The sequence below is a fragment of the Gracilinanus agilis genome, chromosome 2 (genome assembly GCF_016433145.1).
Source record: "Gracilinanus agilis isolate LMUSP501 chromosome 2, AgileGrace, whole genome shotgun sequence".
Lineage (NCBI taxonomy): Eukaryota > Metazoa > Chordata > Mammalia > Didelphimorphia > Didelphidae > Gracilinanus > Gracilinanus agilis.
The window spans coordinates 251,653,907-251,667,127 of record NC_058131.1 but is presented as its reverse complement, the minus strand read 5'-3'; positions in this window follow the sequence as shown (position 1 = coordinate 251,667,127).

The window sequence follows — 13,221 nt, the reverse complement described above, 5'->3', positions numbered from 1 at the left end:
TGATATAGTGATTAGAATGCTGGATCTGCAATCAGAAAGACCTGAATTCAGATTTAACCTCAGATGATTACTATTATATTTTAGTAAAATAAGAATAAAATGCTATATGTTTGGAATGTTATTTTAAAATGACTTTCCCAAGTTCACATAATTAGGAAACGTCAGGTACAGAATTTAAACCCAGATACCTTGATTTCAGTTCATGTTTTTTGTACTGTGCTATATTTTAGCCACTCTTCCACATGACAAACTTTCAAAATTTTGAAAATGATTGATTTTGATTCATATCCTTTTGTAGGCAATTTTCAGATAAATGGATTAAAATTATCAGTAAACACATGAAAAAGTGTTCTAAAGCTCTTTTAATTAGAGAAATGCAAATCAAAACAACTCTGAGGCACCACTTCACACCTAGAAGATTGGCTAATATGACAGTAAGGAAAATAATAAATGTTGGAGGGGATGTGGCAAAATTGGGACACTAATACACTGCTGGTGGAGTTGTGAATTGATCCAACAATTCTGGAAGGCAATTTGGAACTATGCCCAAAGGGCTTTAAAAGATTGCCTGCCCTTTGATCCAGTTATACCACTGCTGAGTTTGTACCCCAAAGAGATAATATGGAAAAACACATGTACAAAAATATTTATAGTCATGCTCTTCGTAGTGGCAAACAATTGGAAAATGAAGGGGTGCCAATGACTGGACAAATTGTGGTATCTGATGAGGATGGAATACTATTGTGCTGAAAGTAATGATGAACAGGAGGATTTCTATGTGAACTGTAACAACTCCCAGGAATTGATGCAGAATGAAAGGAGTAGAACCAGATGAACCTTATACACAGAGACTGACACACTGTGGCACAATAAAATGTAGTAGACTTTTCTACTAGCAGCAATACAATGATCCAGAACAATCCTGAGGAACTTATGAGAAAGAATGCTATCCACATCCAGAGAAAGAACTGTGAGAGTAGAAATGCAGAAGAAAAATATATAATCGATCACTTGGTTAGATGGGTATATGATTGGGGATTTTGACTTTAAATGATCATTCTATTGTATATATGAATAATGTAGAAATAGATTTTGAACAAAACCCAGTGGAATTGCTCAGGGAGGTGGGAGGGAGGAGGTGAAGGAAAGAGCATGAGTCATGTAACCATGGAAAAATATTCTAAATTAATTAATTAATTATTTTGAAAAATAAATTCTTCAGAATTGTCCTGGATCATTGTATTGCTGTTAGTAGTAAAGTCTATCACATTTGATTGGTCTACAATATTTCAATTACTATATATAATTTTCTCCTGGTTCTGCTTATTTCACTCTGCATCAGTTCACATAGGTCTTTCCAGATCTCTCTGAAATCATCCTTTTCATCATTCCTTACAAGCAGAATAGTATTCCATCACCGTCATATACCACAATTTGTTCAGCCATTCCCTAATTGAGGGACGTCTCTTTAGTTTCCAATTCTTTGCCACCACAAAAAGAGTAGCTATAAATGTTTTTGTACAAGCAGGTCCTTTCCCATTTTAAAAACTCTTTTGGAAATAGACCTAGTAGTGGTATTACTAGATCAGAAGGGATACATTCTTTTATAGCCATTTGGGTATAATTCCAAATTGCGTTCCAGAAAGGTTGGATCAGTACACGACTTCACCAATAATACATATGTCCCAATTTTGCCGCATTCCCTCCAACATTAATCATTTTCCTTTATTCTCATATTGGCCAATCTGATAGATGTGGTGGTACTTCAGAGTTGTTTTCATTTGCATTTCTCTAATCAAGAGGGATTTAAAAGATTTTTATATGATTATTAATAGTTCTGATTTTTTTTATCTGAAAACTGCCTATTCATAATCTTTGATCATTTATCAGTTGGGAAATGACTTGGATTCTTACAAAATTGACTTAATTCTTTATATATTTGAGAAATGAGACATTTATCAGAGAAATTTGTTATAACAATTTTTCCCCCAGTTTGTTGCTTCTCTTCTAATCTTGGTTGCGTTGTTTTTTTTTTTTTTTTGTACAAGATATTCATTAATTTAATATAATCAAAGTCATGTATTTTACATCTTGTGATGTTCTCTATCTCTTGCTTGGCCTTAAATTCTTCCCTTCTCCATAGAAATGACAGGTATATTATTCCATTTTCACCCAATTTACTTATAATATCACTCTATGTTTAAGTTATATGCCCATTTTTAACTTATCTTGGTTTAGGATGTGATTTATTGGTCTAAACCAATTTTTTCCATACTGTTTTCCAATTTTCCCAGAGGATTTTGTCAAATTATGAGTTCTTATCCGAAGAGCTGGGTCTTTGGGTTTATTAAACACTAGATTACTGTTTACCCCTAATATATTCCATTGATTCACCCTGTTATTTCTTAGCCAACACTGAATTGTGTTTTTTTAAAAATCCCTTACCTTCAGTCTTAGAATCAATAGAGTGTATTGGTTCCAAGTCAGAAGAGTGATATGGGCCAGACAATGGGGGTTAAGTGACTTGCCTAGAGTCACACAGCTAAGAAGTGTATGACACCAGATTTTGACACTAGTCCTTCTATCTCCAGGCCTGGCTCCAAAATTGTTTTGATGATTATTACTTTATAGTACAGTTTAAGATCTGGTATTGCTAGGCTATCATCCTTCACATTTTTTTATTTGTTATTTTGATATTCTTGAACTTTTGTTCTAGATGAATTTTGTTATTTTTTCTAGTTCTATAAAATACTTTTTTTGGTAGTTTGGTATGGCACTGAATAAATAAATTAATTTAGATTGGATTGCCATTTTTATTATATTAGCTCAGCTTACTCATGGGCAATTAATGTTTATCCAATTATTTTAAATTTAACTTTATTTGTGTGAAAACCATTTTGTAATTGTGTTCATATAATTTCTGAGTTTGTCTTGGCAAACAGACTCCCACATATTTTATATTGTCGAGTGATTTTAAATGGAGTTTCTCTTTCTAACTCTGCTGAGTTTGGTTAGAAATATATAGAAATGCTGATAATTTATGTAGGTTTCTTTTGTATCCTGCAATTTTGTGATAATTGTTAATTATTTCAACTGGTTTTTTAGTTGATTTTCTAGAATTCTCTAAGTAAGCCTTCATATCATTTACAAAGAGTGATAGTTTTGTTTCCTTATTGCCTACAATAATTCCTTCAATTTCTTTTTTTTTTTAAACCTTTGTACTTCGGTGTTTTGTCTCATAGGTGGAAGATTGGTAAGGGTGGGCAATGGGGGTCAAGTGACTTGCCCAGGGTCACACAGCTGGGAAGTGGCTGAGGCCGGGTTTGAATCTAGGACCTCCTGTCTCTAGGCCTGACTCTCACTCCACTGAGCTACCCAGCTGCCCCCTTCAATTTCTTTTTTATCTAATTGCTAAAGTTAGCATTTCTAGTACAATATTAAATAATAGTGGTGATAATGGGCCTCCTTGCCTCACTCATGATTTTATTGGGAAGGCTTCTGCTTCTAACTTGTCTCCATCACTGATGACATTTGCTGATGATTTTAGATAAATACTAATTATTTTAAGGAAAGGACCTTTTATTACTATGCTTTCTAGTGTTTTCAAAAGGAATGGATGTTGTAGTTTGTCAAAGGCTTTTTCTGCATATATTGAGATAATCATGTGATTTCTATTAGTTTGATTGTTTTATTTTAAATTTTATTTAAGATTTTTGCTTCAATGTTCATTACGGAAACTGGTTTGTAATTTTCTTTGTTTCTGGTTTTCCTGACTTAGGTATCAGCACCATATTTTGTGTCATAAAGAAAATTTGGTAGGACTCTTTCTTTGCTTATTTTGCCAAATAGTTTGTATCACATTGGGATTAATTGTTCTTTAAATGTTCCATAGATTTCATTTATTAATTCATCTGACCCTGGATAGTTTTTCCTGGGGAATTCATTAATGTCTTGTTCAAATTTTTTTATGAGTTGGGATTACTTAAGTATTCTATTTCCTCTTTTGTTAATCTAGGCAATTTGTATTTTGTAAATATTCTTCCATTTTACCTAGATTATCAGATTTATTGTCATATAAATGAGCAAAATAGCTCCAAATATTGCTTTAATCTCCTCTTCATTAGAGATGAAATCACCCTTTTCATTTTTGATACTGGTAATTTGATTCCCTACATTCTTTTTGTAAATCAAATTAACCAATTATCTCTTTTATTTATTTTTTAAGATAGAACTAGCTCCTAGTCTTATTTATTAGTTCAATAGCTCTTTTATTTTCAATTTTATTAATTTCTCCTTTGGTTTTCAGGATTTCCAATTTAGTCTTTAACTGGGGATTTTAAATTTGTTCTTTTTCTAGTTTTTTAATTGCATATCCAATTCATTGATTTGTTTTTTCTCTATTTTATTGACATATGTGCTCAGGGATATAAATTTTCCCCTGCGTATAGTTTTGACTCTGTCCCATAAATTTTGTTATGTTTTCTCCTCAATGTCATTCTCTTCAATGAAATTAGTGACTGGTTCTATAATTTGTTCTTTGACTCACCTGTTTTGAAGAATTAGATTAGTTAGTTTCTAATTAGTTTTTAATTTGTTCCTCCGTGAATATTTATTATAATTTTATTGTACTATGACCTGAAAAAGTTGCATTTATTATTTCTGCTTTTCTGCATTTTCTTGTGATATTTTATGCCCTAGTACATGGTCAATTTTTGTATATATACCATGTGCTATAGAAAAGAATGTATATTCCTCTCTATTGTCATTCAATTCTCTCTAAAGATCTATTAGTTCTAACTTTTCTAAAATTTCATTCACTTTCTATACTTCTTTCTTAAATTTTTTTGGTTAGATTTATCTAGTTCTGATAGGGGAAGATCAAGGTCCCCCACTAATATAGATTAATTGATTATTTCCTCCTTAAGCTTCTTTACTTTCTCCTTTAAAAATGTGGATGTTATACCATTGGTGCATATTTTTTAAATACTCATATTACTTCATTGTCTATACTATCTTTTTTCAAGATGTAATTATCTTCCTTATCTCTTGTATTCAGATCTATTTTTACTTTAGCTTTGTCTGAGATCATGATGGCTATTTCTGCTTTTTTTTTTTTGTCTTAGTTGAAACCCAATAGATTCTGCTCTAGCCTCTTACTTTTACTCTGTGTGTGTCTGCCTGCCTTAAATGTAACACCTGCCTCAAATACCTTTTCTTGTAAACAACATATGGTAGGATTCTGTTTTTTAATCCTCTCTGCTCTCTGCCTCTATTTTATGGGTGAGTTCCTCCCATTTACATTCACATTTATTGCCATCTATATACTCCCTTCCATCTTGATTTCCTCATTTAACCCTGTCCTTTCTCCTTTCACTCTTTCCCTCCACACCAGTGTTTTGCTTTTAATCACTCCTCCCATTCCCATTCCATTTCATTATTCCCCTTCCCACCACCAACCTTATTATTACCCTCCTACTTCTCAATAGGATCCTTTAATCACCCTCCCACCCAAACTTTTCCTTCCTTTATATTACTTCTCTCCCTATCATCCCCTTTCTTATGCCCCTTCTACTTTTCTATTGGTAAAATAGGATTCTATACTGCACTGAATCTGGCTGTTCTTCCATATCTGATCCATTTCCTATGAGAATAAGGTTTAAGTATTACCTGTCACCACCCTCATTCTCCCCTCCACTGTAATAGTTATTTTTTTTCTCCCTCTGGCACCTCTATATGTGATATAATTTACCACATTTTACTTCTCTCTTCTCATATTTCTTAGTGTCATCCTCCATTTCACACCTAGATTTATTTTTTACTTAACATCCTAAATACCTTACTACTACACCCACTGTCTATGTATACTTCAAACAACTATTAAAATGATAATAATTTTTAAGAGTTTCAGATACCATTTTTCCATTAAGGAATAAAAACAATTTGACCTTACCGAAGCCCTTAATTTTTTTTTCTATTTATATTTCCCTTTTTATGCCTCTTTTCAAATTTATATTTAACATAAATTTTTCTGTTTAAGTCTGGTCTTTTCTTCAGGAATATTTGGAAATCTTCTGTTTTATTAAATGACCATACAATTCCCTGAAAGAATATAGTCAGCTTTTAGTGGGTAGGTGATTCTTGTTATCAGATCCTGTATAATTCTGACTGATGTTCCATGATATTTGAATTATTTCTTTCTAGCTGCTAATATTATTTTCTCCTTAACCTTGGAGCTCTTAAACTTGGCTGTAATATTCCTGGGACTTGTCATTTGGGAATTTATTGTAGGACATGAACTGTGGATTTTTTAAATTTCTTTTTTACCTTCTTCTTGTTCAAGAATATCAGGGCAGCTTTCTTTGATAATATTTTTTAATATGGTGTTTAGGTTTTTATTTTGGTTGTGACTTTCAGGTAATCCAGTAATTTTTAGGTTGTCTCTTTTGGATCTATTTTGCAGATCAGTTATTTTTTTTACTTAAAATTTTTATTTAATTCATTAATTTAGAATATTTTCCCATGGCTAAATGATTCAGGTTCCTTCTCTCCCCTCCTCCTACCTTCCTCCAATAGGCAACAAGAAATTCCACTGGGTTTTACATGGGTCATTGATCAAGAACTATTCCCATATTATTAATATATGCATTACAGTGATTATTTAAAGTCTACATCCCCAATCCTATCCTCTTAGACCCATGTGATCAAGCAGTTATTTTTCTTCTATGTTTTCTACTCCCACAGTTATTTTTCTGAATTTGGATACTGTTCTTTCCTGTAAGTCCATCCTGATAACTCTGTGTACTGTGTTCTCCTGGTTCTGCTGCTTTCACTTTGCATCAATTCCTGCAGGTCATTTCAGTTCCCATGGTATTCCTCCAGTTCATTACTTCTTTTAGCACAATAGTATTCCATCACCAACAGATATCACAATTTGTTCAGTCATTTCCCAATCCAAGGGCATCTCTTCATTTTCCAGTTTTTTGCCAGCACAAAGAGCATGGTTATAAATTTCTTTGTAAAGTCTTTTTCCTTATGATCTCTTTGGGATATAAACTCAGCAGTGGTTTGGCTGGATCAAAGGGCAGACTTTTAAAACCCTTATGACACAGTTACAAATTACCATCCACAATGGTTGGATCAATTCACAACTCCACCAGCAATGCATTAGTGTCTCAATTTTGCCATATCTCCTCCAACATTTATTACTTTCCTTTGTTGTCACGTTAGTCAATCTGCTAGGTGTGAGGTGATACCTCAGAGTTGTTTTGACTTGCATTTCTCTAATTATAAGAGATTTAGAACACTTTTTCATGTGCTTATTGATAGTTTTGATTCTTTATCTGAAAATTGCCTATTCATGTCCCTTGCCCATTTATCATCTGGGGAATGACTTGATTTTTTGTACAATTGATTTAGCTCCTTATAAATTTGAGTGATTAGACCTCTGTCAGAGGTTTTTCTTATAAAGATTTTTTTTCCAATTTGTTGCTTCCCTTCTAATTTTGGTTGCATTGGTTTTTATTTGTACAAAACCTTTTAAATTTAATGTAATCAAAATTATTTTCTTTACATTTTGTAATATTTTCTAACTCTTCCTCAGTCTTAAAAATCTTTCCTTTCCCATAGATTTGACAGGTATGTTATTCTATGTTCACCTAATTTACTTATAGTTTCCTTCTTTTTATTCAAGTCATTTACCCATTCTGAATTTATCTTGGTATAGCATTTGAGATGTTGATTTAAACCTAATATTTTCCATACTGTTTTCCAATTTTTCCAGCAGTTTTTTCAAATAGTGGATTTTTGTCCCCAAAGCTGGGCTCTTTCAGTTTATCATACACTGTCTTTGTGAGGTCATTTACTGCAGTCTATTTCACTGATCCTTCCTTCTGTCTCTTTGCCAGTACCATACTGTTTTGATGACCAATGCTTTATAGTATAGTTTAATACCTGGTACTACTTGGCTACCTTCCTGCACTTTTTTTTATTTCCCTTGATATTCTTGATCTTTTGTTCTTCCAAATGAACTTTGTTGTAGTTTTTTCCAATTTAGTACAAAAGTTTCTTGGTAGTTTGATAGGTATTGCACTAAACATGTACATTAATTTGGGTAGTATTGTCATTTTTATTATTTATACCAGATCCTGTGTAATCCTGATTGATGCTCCTTGATATCTGAATTGTTTTTTTCTGGGTTCTTGTAATATTTTCTCCTTACCTTGGAAGCTCTTGAATTTGACAATTATATCCCTGGGTGTTGTCTTTTGAGGGTTTAATGTAATGGGCAATCTATGGATTCTTTCGGTGTCTATTTTGCCCTCTTATTGAAGAAGATCAGGGCAGTTTTCTTGGATAATTTCTTATAGAATGATGTCAAGTTTTCTTTTTGTTTCTAGGTTTTCAGGGAGACCTATGATTTTTAAATTGTCTTTTTTAGACTGGTTTTCCAGGTCAATCATCTTCTCAGTGACATATTACATGTTTCCTTCTATTTTGACATTCTTTTGACTTTGTTTTATTAATTCTTGCTGTCTTGTGAGCTCATTAGCATCTACTTGCCCAATTCTGGTCTTTAAACCCTGGTTTTCAGTTATGATCTTTTGAGTTTCCTTTTTGGTTTGGTCTATCCTGCTTTCATGGCTTCCAGCTCTTTAATGCTAGTCTCCAATTTGCTTATCATCTCATTTGATTTCTAGGCTTCTTTTTCCAAGTGGGAGTTTCTGTCTTAAACTGTTATTTTCTTTTTGAACTATTTCCCACTTTTCTTGCCAAGTTTTTTCATTGTTTCTAATTTGGTTCATCATCTCAAACCTAAGCTTCTCAAGAATTGTGACCAATTTCCATTTTTTTTTGCAAGATTTGGATGTGTTTGCTTTTTTGTCATCTTTTGCTGTCTCCTCTATATCCTGGAATTTTTCTGCATAAAAATTATCTAGGGTCAAGGTTTCTTTCTTGGTTTTTTTTTTTGTGTAGTTGTGGATTGCAGTTCTTTGGTGTTGTGGCCATTGATTTGTTCCTTCCCAGTTAGAAGTCTGAGTGAGGAAGGTGAGCAATCTTTGTATTGAGCTCCAGAGATGATTTTGCCCTAAGGATATTTTTCAAGTCTCCAAAACAGTGCCTGCTGTGTGAAGCCCTGCTCTGTCTCTGTGCCCAAGCTCTTCATTCCTTAGCCTCCTGGGATTCCAAGTCTTGCTGCTCTTAGGGTAAGTCTGTTGTGTCCTCAGACAGCCCCCCAGAGAACCTAGAGGTTCTTCACTCAATCTGACTCTGGGGCTGTAGGTAGGGTGGAGGAGGGGTTGATGAGCTCACACTTTTGTGGGAGTTATTTCCCCCCCCCCCTTTAGCATAGAAATGCCCAAACTCTGCTACCTTCAATGCTGAGTCTATAGTGGAGCCCCTTCACTCATTTGATTTTGGTTTTGTCCTTTTGAGGTACTTTACATAAGTCAATAAAAAGGAGAGGAAGAGCCTTGCTTCTACTCTGGGTCATCAACCCGGAAGTGTCAGTTATTTTTTTCAATGAGATATTCCATATTTTTTCTATTTTTTCATTCTTTTGATTTTGCTTTATTGTTTCTTGATGTCTCATGAAATCATTAACTTCTATTCGCCCAATTCTAATTTTTAAAAAATGAATTTCTTCCATAACCTTTTGATCCTCCTTTTCTATTTGGCCCATTCTCATTTTCATGGAATTCTTTTCTTTATTGGATTTTGTGCCTCTTTTTCCAGTAGATAAATTCTATTTTTTAAGACATTCTTTTCTTAACTCTATTTTTGTGTCTCTTTTTCCATTTGACCAATTTTGCTTTTAAAGCTACTGTTTTCTTTTTGCATTACTTTCATTTCTTTTCCCCATTTTCTTCCTATTTTCTTCAACCTGTCTTGATTTTTTATTTTCTTTTTGAGTTCTTCCAGCACTTGTGTCAAATTTCCATTTTTTTGGGAAGTTTTGCATGTGGCTGCTTGGATCTCATGGACCCCTATTGAATTTGTGTTTCACTCTTAGTTTCCATAGACATTTTCTAGAGTGAGGTGTTTCTTTTTCTCTTTGCTGATTTCCCCTACTTTTCTTGCCTGTGACCTGAGAATTCTGAAAGCTGATGACTCTTCTGCTGCTAGTTTAAAGGACTCTGCACTGTGAACTATTTTGCTTTAGGGCTAGGTGCTTTACCACATTGCAGGCTTAAAAGGGTCTAGTGCTATGGAGTTCCAGGCCTCATTGTGCAGGTGGTACCAGGGCCTGGGCCTTCAAGTGATAGGTCTGGGATGTGAAGTCTTGCTGAATGAGAAGCAATGGAATGCCTTTGACCAGGGAATCAGGATTTCAATGTCCAAAGATCCTCAGGAAGTCCTCAGGACTGGATCTGAGCTGAGATGTCCACCTCCTCCCTCTCTCCAGTCCTCTTCCAGAAGTTCCTCCTTCTCCTTCCTCCTCTGGAGAATTCCCAGAATCCCTCTCTGGTCCCAACTGTTACCAACTGTCATCAATGGCCTTCTTTTGGCTCTTTTTGTCCCATCCTCCATCCTTACAGATGTGAGGTGCTCTATTGTTAGTGTACCCAGGGTCCCCAGATTCTGAAGTTGGCTGATGCCCAGTCTTGGAACCCAGTGCAATATCTGGAAGAATAGTTGATCAGCATTCCTATATGTGCAGTTTTGCTTCTGGTTCCCCCTTATCCTGTTCAAATTGACTCTTTCTCTGCTTACTTTCCAATTTGAGTTCAATGGGAGAGTCCCCTCAGTCTGTCCTACTCTTTGTTTTTGGCTCTTGTCATTTTAACATGCATTTTGAAGATTGATTTTAAAGGATTGTCAGAGCAGTTTCAGCCTTTGCTACAACTAAGCCACCATCTTGGCTGTACCCTGGGACTTTTTTTCTTAAAAAAATAATTAGTCTTAATGCTAATACTAATAAAGTGCTTTTCCATATGTAAAACAGAATACAATAAAAAGGTAGCATATGAAAATAAACCTCCATTTTATGGCTTTCTTTAAGAAAATGAATATGAGATTCTACACATTTCTTCAAACACTCTCCTGTTTGACTATACTTCCTTCTTAACTGACTTTTCTTTAAAAAAAGTTTCCAATAATCCTCTTTTCTCTGGACCCTCAAATTATATGAGAGAGAGAGAGACAGACAGACAGACAGACAGACAGACAGACAGAGAACCAGCAAAATGAACCTACACAGTGGTCATATTCAGAAATGTCTGTCTCATTCTACATCTATCATCTCTCTGTCAGGAGATGAAGAACATCTATGCCCCACTGGAGATATGATTGATAATTGTATTAATAAGACTTTGTAAGTCTTTCTAAGTCGGTTTTCTTTATAATATTGTTGTCCTCATATAAATTGTCCTCTTGATTTTACTATTTCAATCTATATTGTTTCAGACTACCTGAGATTTATTAAATTGTATCTTTCACCACTTGTTTGTTGTTTTGTTTTTATTACACAATAATATTCCCTTACACTCAATAATATAGTTTGTTCAGCTATTCTTCAACTGATATTCATTCCCTAGATTTATTCTTCTCTTCTCTTCTCTCCTCTCTTTTCCTCCTCTCTCTTCTCCTTTCTTCTATTTTTTTCTTTTATTTCTTTTTCTCTTTTTTTTTTCAGGTTCAAGGACAGAGCCCTGTGGATGCCACTACTAAAATGCCCTCAGTCTTTTTGGTTCATATGACTTAGAGCTGGAAGGATTATTTGAGTTTATTTATTTCAGCTCTATTATGTTACAAAGGAAAAGCCTGACATTTATTCATGAATTCCAATTTTTTGAGTGTACTTATTCTGCCTTCTATTTTTCATTGCTCTCACTTATATTTTTTTAAAGATGATTATTTCTTGCCAAATTCTTGTTTCTTTAACTTTTACTTCTTAACATGTACCATCTTAGCTTTGACACTAATATCAGTGATAAAGAACATGACTTCTGTAGGGAAACACATTTTTTACCTACTAGAATTTCTCATGTCTATCTGTTTAGTTATGAGTAAATCTGAATGTCCCTTGATAATTTTTCTCTTCTTTTATTTTTGGTAATAAATTTTACCCATTATTTTATCTTTGTCAGAAATCTTGTTTTGGCCAGTGCCTATATCTTTATTCATTTGTATTTAAAAATCTACTTGAAAATGTATTTTCCCTTTCAGAATTAGCCTCAGCTCTGGCTCCACATGTCATGCCCCTGAGGATCACTTTTTCTTTTTGGCCAGCTAATGAACCCAAACAGCTGGCTGAACATCTGTGAAAGGCTAAATGGAAAATAACAGCCCAAACTAGAAACCTCTTAATGGTGGAGGCCAGACCTTCCCATGTTTTATTTTGTTATTGAGTCCCTTAGATAAGTGTTTCTCATTTTCCAAATGCAGACCTTTAAGGAAGACAAAATACCTTATGGACTACTTAATCTCCATAGTTTACATGTATTGAACAGTAATCAGGACTAAATACTCAGTCATATAATCCTAGATTTAGAACTACATTCTAAATCTAATTTAGAAATGGCTTCTAAAGGGTGAGGAGTCATGTTAATATTTATCTCATTTGGTTTTCTCCACAAGTTTAGTAGGTTGGTTTAATTTCCTCATTTTATAGTTCAGGAAACTGAGATATAAAAAGGTTAAGTGACTTGGCTAGAGTCATATAGTTAGTGAGTTTTTGATGTTGGATTTGAACTCAGATTTGAACTTCAGATCTGGCACTCTTTTCAGGATACCATCTAGATAAAAGATTCTAAGGAAAACTTAGAAATTAAATAGTCTAACCCCTTTCAATTTTACAGATCAAGAAACTACATTCCAGAGAGTTTAAATAATTTGCTCAAAATCACATAGTCAACAGACATAGTAAATATCAGAGTCAGGTTTAAAATCCAAGTCCTTTGACACCATATCCAGTACTTTCCCAGTACAGGGACCCTTCACATACAAGTCAATACCTTGTCTTTGTATTAAAGTATAATATATTTGATATTATTTCCTGATATTTACCAAGTTTGACCCCTATCAGTTCTGGGAGAGATTCCCTTTTTCACTTGTAACCTTAGACTTATCCCATTTCCAAATAGTGATAATGTAGAACTTTCCAGTCTCTCCTTCCTTCCCATTCTCTGGGCCTATAAGGCTGATGTGACTAACCTTAGTCCTTCTTGTAGAATGAAGAACCACCAAGATTTATCATCTGACTCTATGGCTTCCTAGATACTC